The sequence below is a fragment of the Gracilinanus agilis genome, chromosome 6 (genome assembly GCF_016433145.1).
Source record: "Gracilinanus agilis isolate LMUSP501 chromosome 6, AgileGrace, whole genome shotgun sequence".
Taxonomy (NCBI): domain Eukaryota; kingdom Metazoa; phylum Chordata; class Mammalia; order Didelphimorphia; family Didelphidae; genus Gracilinanus; species Gracilinanus agilis.
Genome location: NC_058135.1, coordinates 266,105,648 through 266,113,792, shown reverse-complemented (window position 1 = coordinate 266,113,792; position 8,145 = coordinate 266,105,648).

Genomic DNA, 8,145 nt, shown 5'->3' with positions numbered 1-8,145 from the left:
GGGGTGTTTCCCAGCCTGAGGTTACATAGACTAATCTCAGAAAAGGGAAACAAATTTCCATTTCTGTTCTATGCCATTGATTTGTCACTTCATGAGTGGATTACTGCAGCATCTTCTTAAATGGCCTCCCCATCTCCAGTTCTTTCCCCTACTGATTCATCTGATATACGAATGCAGGATTAATCTTCCTTAAATATCACTTTCAATGTGATGGTTTCACACTCAAAATCTTTGAAAATTCATTATTTCTTTTTATAGCAAATCTGTATTCTTCTACCTATCTTTCATTTCCCTTCCTCATCTGATCCCTTGCTAGTTGGTATGCTCCTTCTACCGTAGGCCATCTTTGGCCTCTAAACTCATCAAAATGACTATGTTTAGGTCTTAGCATCATGGTTCAGGAAGGACACTGACAAATTAGAACACCAGGTGATTGAGGGTTCTGAGTACCATGTGTACAAGGTCTTAAGCTGAAGGATCTTGAGAATATGTAAATTGGGGAAGAAAAGGCTTAGGGGGGTGTGATATCTGTCTTCAAGTAAGGCTCTTATGTGGAAAAGGAATTATATTTGTTCTCTTTGACCTGAGAGAGAAAAAAACATGGAACAATGGATAGTAATTAAGTGGTGGCACTTAGGTACTAGAGTGGATAGAACACTGGACTTGGGAGTCAGGAAGACCTGAGTACAAATCTTGCCTCACATACTTACTAACTCTGTGATCCTGGGCAAATCACCCTAACCTCCCCCAGTTTCCATTTCTTCATCTGTAAAATTGGAGTATTAATAGCAACTGCTTTAGTGCTTTGTAAGGATCAAATGAGAGGGGGGAAAAGCCATGTTGATAAAAATTAAATTACTGTAATTTCTCTATTATTATTAAGTTGCAGAGAGGTGATTTTTACATTGTTACAAGTGTGGCGAGTGTGTCTTTGGGGATCTGGCATTTTCTCAAGGACTGGCAGTCCTGGGAAATTTTCCAGTTGGTATTAATGCCAGCATGGTCTGAATGTGACTGACTTGAGAATATGACATGAGACCCAGGAACAGCAGAGATCTTGAGGCATAAGGGAAAAGAAAAGAAGTGACAGGCAGAGCCCTAACACAGCCTCACCAATCTTACTCATTTGTCAGTAGCAGACTTATGACAATCATGTCATAATGCCCTATAGAAATACCCCTTGGAGCATTTGAGCAGTGTTCGGCTTGCAAAGATAGGCAGTACCATGAGCCAGATGAATTCAACTCAAAAATTCCAGGATCCAAGTGCCATAGGACTATGGAATCGGACAATCTGCTGCCTAATTCTTCCATGCAGCTACAACCAAGAGACTCAACAAAAAGTATTTCTCAATCCCAGTGTGGATAACCTGTTGTGAGCTAATTGCCTATTTCTTTCTCTTGTTTTACTGAGAGTTGATGGGTTTAATGTAAAACCCTGGACCTCCAAGTTGTCTTTCTCTCACAGCATGAGAGATGGAATAGAATCCAAAACAAACTCCAACCTGATTGGTGGCTGGAACCGGGAAGTTACTAAGATGATACTATGGCTCATTTATCTAATGCTTCTTGATTTTATCATTGCTCTTACTAATCTAATTAAACTGTTTAACTATGTATTTGATGCTGAGGGAATTTTATTATGAATAACATTCATGGTAAAAGAGGAAATGGAGACAGATCAGTGAGATGGTGGCATGTAATGAGAGTACAGCCCAGAAGTACTGGGACCTACATTCACTCCTCTACTTAACAGGGTCACCTGTTTCATAAAGAAAAGCTTCCTCACAATTAGAACCCTTCAAAAGAAAAATGCTGCTTCAGAAGATAATGAATTCTCTCTCACTGAAGATCTTCTGGGAGAATCTGTATGTCGGGGATGTTTTTGAAGGCTTTCTAGTTCCGGTATACATTAGATTCTTTGACCTCCGAAATACCTTCCACCTTTGAAATTCTGCCATCGTGACATGCTTATTTCTGCTTTGGCTTCACTTGTTTTCCCCTTGCTCTAGAAGATTTTCTCTTCCCATTCCCCATCCCCAAATTCAGCTCTTTCTTCCAGATCCAGCACAAATCATGCCTGACAATGAGACTTTCCATGACTCATCTATGTCTTAGAATCAATACTAAGTGTCAGTTCCAAGGCAGAAGAGCAGTATGGGCTGGGCAGTTGGGGTTAAATGATGTGACATCTAGATGTCAAACATCTAGGAAATGTCTGAATCTAGATTTGAACCTAAGACCTTCTTTCTCTAAACCTGGTCTATGACTTTTTCAGCTTTCACTGATTTCCTGCTGCTTTCCCTTCTCTGTAGCACTTAGAATCTTTTGAATTAAATCTATTGTCTCCTATTCATTACTTTTATTTCATAAATGCTAGCGTTAGCTGACCCAGTAGTAAATCTCCCATGGGAAACATATCTAAGTGGCAAGAAGGATTTTCATTACCCTCAAGAAGATCATTAGATCAAGTTCCAGAACTAGAAATTTTTTTTTCTGTATCTTCCATTCTGCCTGGGCCAGTACTGGGGGTTCGTGGTGAGGGGACTCAATAAAGACTTGTAGATGTCCCAGAATTTAAATCAAAATTTCTTTTGCAAATAGGCCAGATCTCCCTGCCTTGTTCTTCTGAGGTCATAAAGACTTTCTAGTCAAAATAGGGGCTCGGAACCACTTCCTTCCTCAATTTTGATCTCTTTGCCTGAGTTGGTGTTGTCAGTGTTGGTGAAGGCTCCTGGAGGCTCAGTGCCCTGAGGCTGAGTCCAGAGGGCAACGGTAGATAAAGACCCCTAGATTTCACAGTGATCCCGTCCATTTTTCTGAGTCCTGAAGTAAATGCAATCAAAGTTTGCTCAACCATCACCATTTGCCATCATTTTGATTCTGGTCCCCCGCCGCTGGAGAAATGCACGTCTTGGGGAGCAGTGTTTTCCTATGCTTATTGCCTTTTCAATATTAGATGAATGGAACTCTAACCCCAACTAAAGCAGCTTAAAGCCGATAGGAGTTCTCATGTCAATTTCAGTTTAACCAGGTGTTGCTTTTACTCTGTCAGTTGCCTCGGTGAGACTTCCTTTGCTTAGCAACAACCTCAGCTTTTCATAATAACAGCTTCTCCCTAAGCCTTGGCAGTAACTCAGGGGCTGCCAGCAGGGTGAAAGCCTCTTGGATTTAAACGGAATCGAAGGTAAGAACTCCCAGAGGTTCTGGACTCCTGGAGGGTCTTAAAGCCTCCGGCATTACAGATCTGTTTAATGGCTAGACAGCTAATCCGGCTTAATATCCAGGGCTGGTGCCCACGTAGGATTGATATGTTTTATTCACCGGATCCTTTGCGGTCAATGCCGGAAACGACAGAACATGTCACTAGGGGCTACAATGGCCAGAACGCTGACTTGGGGTCGGAAAGCTCTGAGTTCAAATCCTGCTGGAGGAAATTTGACTTCTCTATGTCCTTTAAATGTTCACTTTCCTTCCTCATCTGTATAATGGGGATAATAATAGAAACGACTAGATGGGATCAGTTTGGGCTGATCAAATAAAATAAATAAAAACAAAATAAGTATAAATAAATAAAATAAAACCTTAAAGTATTATATAAATGCAAGTTGTTATTTTTGGTGGTGTTATTATGTAAGAATCCTAGGCATGAATTTCAATCACTTTGGAATTGGTTATTGGAAGGGAAAGACTGATCAGAATGGGAGAAGTATAGCAAGATAGAGAGGCTTTGAGAGCTTTTTGAAATCCGAAATTTGAATGGGAATTCTTTTTTTTTTTTCATTCTTTATCTTCCACCTTAGAACCATTACTATATATTGGATCCAAGGCAGAAGAGTGGTAAGGGCTAGGCAATGGGGATTAAGGGACTTGCCCAGGGTCACACAGTTAGGAAGTGTCTAACTCAGATTTCAACCTAGGACCTCCTGTCTCTAGGCCTGGCTCTCAATCCACTGAGCCACCCAACTGCCCCCTTGAATGAGAATTCTTTTTTTACCCCTTAATTGTCAGTTATTCATTTAAAAAAAATATTTGTCCATGTTTACATGATTCATTTTCTTTCTTTTGTCCCTCCCAGAGCCAATAAGTAGTTCCACTGGGTTGTGCAAATACCTTGATACCTATTTGGATAAGAATTCTTAGAGAGGTTTTTTTTTTATTTTTGTTTTTGTTTTTCTTAATTTTTAGAGAGATTTTCTTGAAACTTCCATAACTATTATTGCAAGTGGAAACCCTAAGTACCCAGCCTTCTAAAGGATAAGTAGAAGTTGATGGAAAGGGTAAAACTGTCCCATATCTCCTATGTACCCATGAGGCCTAAACAAGAGAGTTGCTGGAGCCATATTCCTACATGAGTTGTTGTTGAGTCGTTTCAATTATGTCTGACTTTTCATGACCCCATTTGGAGTTGTCTAGGAAAAGATCCTGGAGTAGTTGGACATTTCCTTCTCTGTCTTGTTTTTACAGATGAGAAAACTGAGGTAAAGAGGGTTAAGGAAATTTCCCAGTTGCACAACCATTAAGTGTCTGAAATGAAATTCGCACTCAGGAAGATGAATCTTCCAGATTCTAAGCCTATCACACTATCTATTGTACCACTTAGCTGTCCCTCCTATATCAGTAGTGTTTCAAAGTAGCATCCTTGGGTTTATCAAGATTCTTTCCTTGGTCCTGGCCAGTTCCAAGCCTTTAGACTTTCAGGGTTTTATGGCATGAAAGAAAGAAGCAGAGCAAATGGTTACAGGTTTCTGCCAATGATATGAGAACAAAAGTCATTGTCTTTTAGCCATAAACTGTAGGATTATAAGCCTTCATTTGGACTGGTTCAATATGGAGCATATTCAGCCATAAACAAGTAAACTGAGAGACAAACAAGTAAATGGGTGATGAGTGGATGATAGATATGCATAGAAATAAACAGAAATAACAAAATATACAAATAAATACCAAATGTCCAGCTACCATCTTATAAAAAGACTGTTCCTTCATACTGAGGTGATAGATGCTAATTGCAGTTTTAGCCATCAAATATGACTAAAATGTATTGATTAGTTTTGCTTCACTGTTTCTTTGTTACAAGAGAAGGTTCAGTTAAGAGGACAGTTCACTGAAAAGTGATACAATTTTTTTTTAAAGTAAGGCCATCAGCAACAGAGGTATGATACAGTGGAAACTGTGGTGAATGTGGAGTTAGAGGACTAAGTTCAAATCTTTCCTCTATCTCTTATTACCAATATTCCCATGAATGAATTGCTTAACTTCTCTTGGTCTCGATTTACTCATTTGTAAAATGAGAATATTGGACTAGATTATGTCTAAGATCCTTTTTAGGCCTTGAATCTATGAATAAAACATTTATCACCAAATAAAAAGGATTGCTCTCCAGCTTCATTTGGGTTAGTGCTTCTAACCCAAGAGGGATTTGAGATAGAATTGGCTAATGCACCATGGGTCATAGAGGAAGAAAAATGATGGCAATAATCCTGATATTAGAAAGAGCTAGCTCAGACTATTTTAATATATAGCTAAAACTGTCTGATTTCCATATAGTATTTATATTCAGAGGACCTGGGTTTAAATCCCACTTGTATGACCTTAGAAAAGTCACTTCACTTTCCTAAAATTTATGTTCCTCATCTGTAAATTTAAAATGTCATACTAGATCATCTCCAAGGTCTCTTACAGCTCTGAATGTTTAATCTATGATCCTATGATCATAAACCCATGCCAGGAAAATAAACATTATCACAATAATGGATCAAAATAATGAACTTGGCCAGTATGCTTTGTTTATTTAAACCAGTTGACACAATAAAATAATGATGGCAATAAAATTATTATTGATGTGTCACTTTTATTTATCTTTTTCAGAGTGATTAACACAAACATACTTGCTGCTCCCCCAGGAGCATGAATATCCTAAACACCAAAGGCAATGTCTGATGTTTATCCTAAAGCAAGATTTAAAACTTTTTGGGAAGTAATAAAATATCAATATATCTTTTAATTGTGGGGACTTGCTCAAAATATAAAGCATGAATGTAAAGAATTTTTTTTGGCAAAGAGACACATTCCCCAGTCTTCTCATCACCTACCTCCCAAAGCATTTCTATATCCCAGTGCAAATTGACGTTTTTGCTGCAACTTCTAGTCTTAGAAAGTTGCCTGAACCATTTGTCCAGGGTCACACAGCCAGGATGTGTCACTGGCAGAACTTAAATCCAGGTCATCCTGATTCCAAGACTCCATCCAAGGGGAAAGAAAGAGAAAAGGAAGGTTTTCTTACAAACTGGATGAGTGACCTTGAACAAATCACTCGGAGACTCTTAGTGCTCTAAGCTGTTCTCTAAGTAATTCTCTTTTTTTCTAAATTGCATTTGTAAGAGGGAATTTCCTCATCCAAGGGCTTTCCTCTACTAATGATTCTACATTTCACTGGTTTGATCCCTATGTGGTTGTCTATCTATCAATCTATCAATTTATCTATCTATCCAATTATCTACCTCTCCAACTGTCCATCTATCTATCCATCCATCAATCTATTCACTTAGCTTTCTAGCCATCATTCTCCCTTCCTCCCTTCCTCCCTTCCTCCCTTCCTCCCTTCCTCCCTTCCTCCCTTCCTCCCTCCCTCCCTCCCTCCCTCCTTTCTTTCTTTCTTTCTTTCTTTCTTTCTTTCTTTCTTTCTTTCTTTCTTTCTTTCTTTCTTTCTTTCTTTGCATTCCTAGTGTGCTTGGAACACAGGAAACTCTTAATAAATGTTTGCTGACTGGCTGGCTTACCCTCTTTTGCTTAGCTTCATTATCTGTAAAATGGGGGTAATAATATTACCTATGTCTCAGAAGAATAAAGATCAAATGAGATAGTAATTGTAAAAAGCACTTAGTAAAATACATGGTAAGTGCTAAATACATATTAGTTATTGTTTCTAAGAGTATTATTATTTGCAAAATGGGATATTTCTAGCATGGCCCACCCTTCCAGGTTTGGGGAGGGTAGATTAGGTACTTAAAAGTGGGATGTAAATGTAACTTATCATTGCCATCTCACTGGTCATTAACACTCTGATCTGGAGGTTTTGAGTCCATTCTGTAAGGCAATAATTTTGTAAAAGGCCTAAAGGAAGATTTTTGTTGTTCTAGGTTGGGTGACTTTGTCATAGCATGGTACTGTGTCATAAGGAAATTCCTTCTAGCAATGCAGGTCAGCAGCCCTGGGGTAACTTTAAATTTTAGAGAGTTGCCTTTGGGTATTGTGAGATTAAGCAATTTGACTCAGGTCACAAGTCAGTATCAGAAGAAGGATTTGATTTCAGCTCTTTCTCATTTCTAGACTGATCCTTTATCCAACCATGCCATACTATAAGACTGCAATTAATGATGAAAGCAAGGTTTGGGAAGCATCCAAATAAAAATAAATACTTCGCGTTGCTCATTTACATGGCTAACAAAGAGCTGGAAGCCAGTGTAAGATATTAGGCATGTACTGGATTTGGAACCCAAGAAACTGGATTATAATACTAGCTTTCCTATTTACTAAATAGGTGACAATGAATATATTAATTATCTTTTCTGTGTCTTAGTTTCGTCATCTGTAAACTGGGGTGCTGGTGGGTGATAGAAGAGGAGTTGGACTAGATCATCTTTAAAGTTTCTCCCAGCCTTCAATTCTTTTGTTTGATGACAGATCTTTGGGCAAAAATTTCTTTTATATCTTCTAAAGGAGTTTAGTACATTTCCCCTTTAAATTGCAGGTTCCCAGTGCTCATACACTTCTCTACATGGTCAGAGTCTTCCTCAGTGGCAAAGCAAACCTAGGTCTATTATATCGAGTCTCCCATTCTCTAAAATTAACCCTCACACATTTGCATCTTTTCAAAAATCCTATTCCTCCAGTGAGCTGAGTCCAGGAATAATGAATGCATTTGATTCACAGACCCATATTATCTAAGAATTGAAAGGGAACAGAGGACATCTAGTTCAATCCATAACTGAAAAAAAAATCCTTGATTACAACATACCTGACAAGTGGTCATCCAGTCTTTGCTTGAATTCATTAAATAAGGGAGAATTCACTAACTGAGGTAACTCATCCCACTTTTGCATAGATCTAAACTTTACTTTTCACATATTCTTCCCAGGGCTCT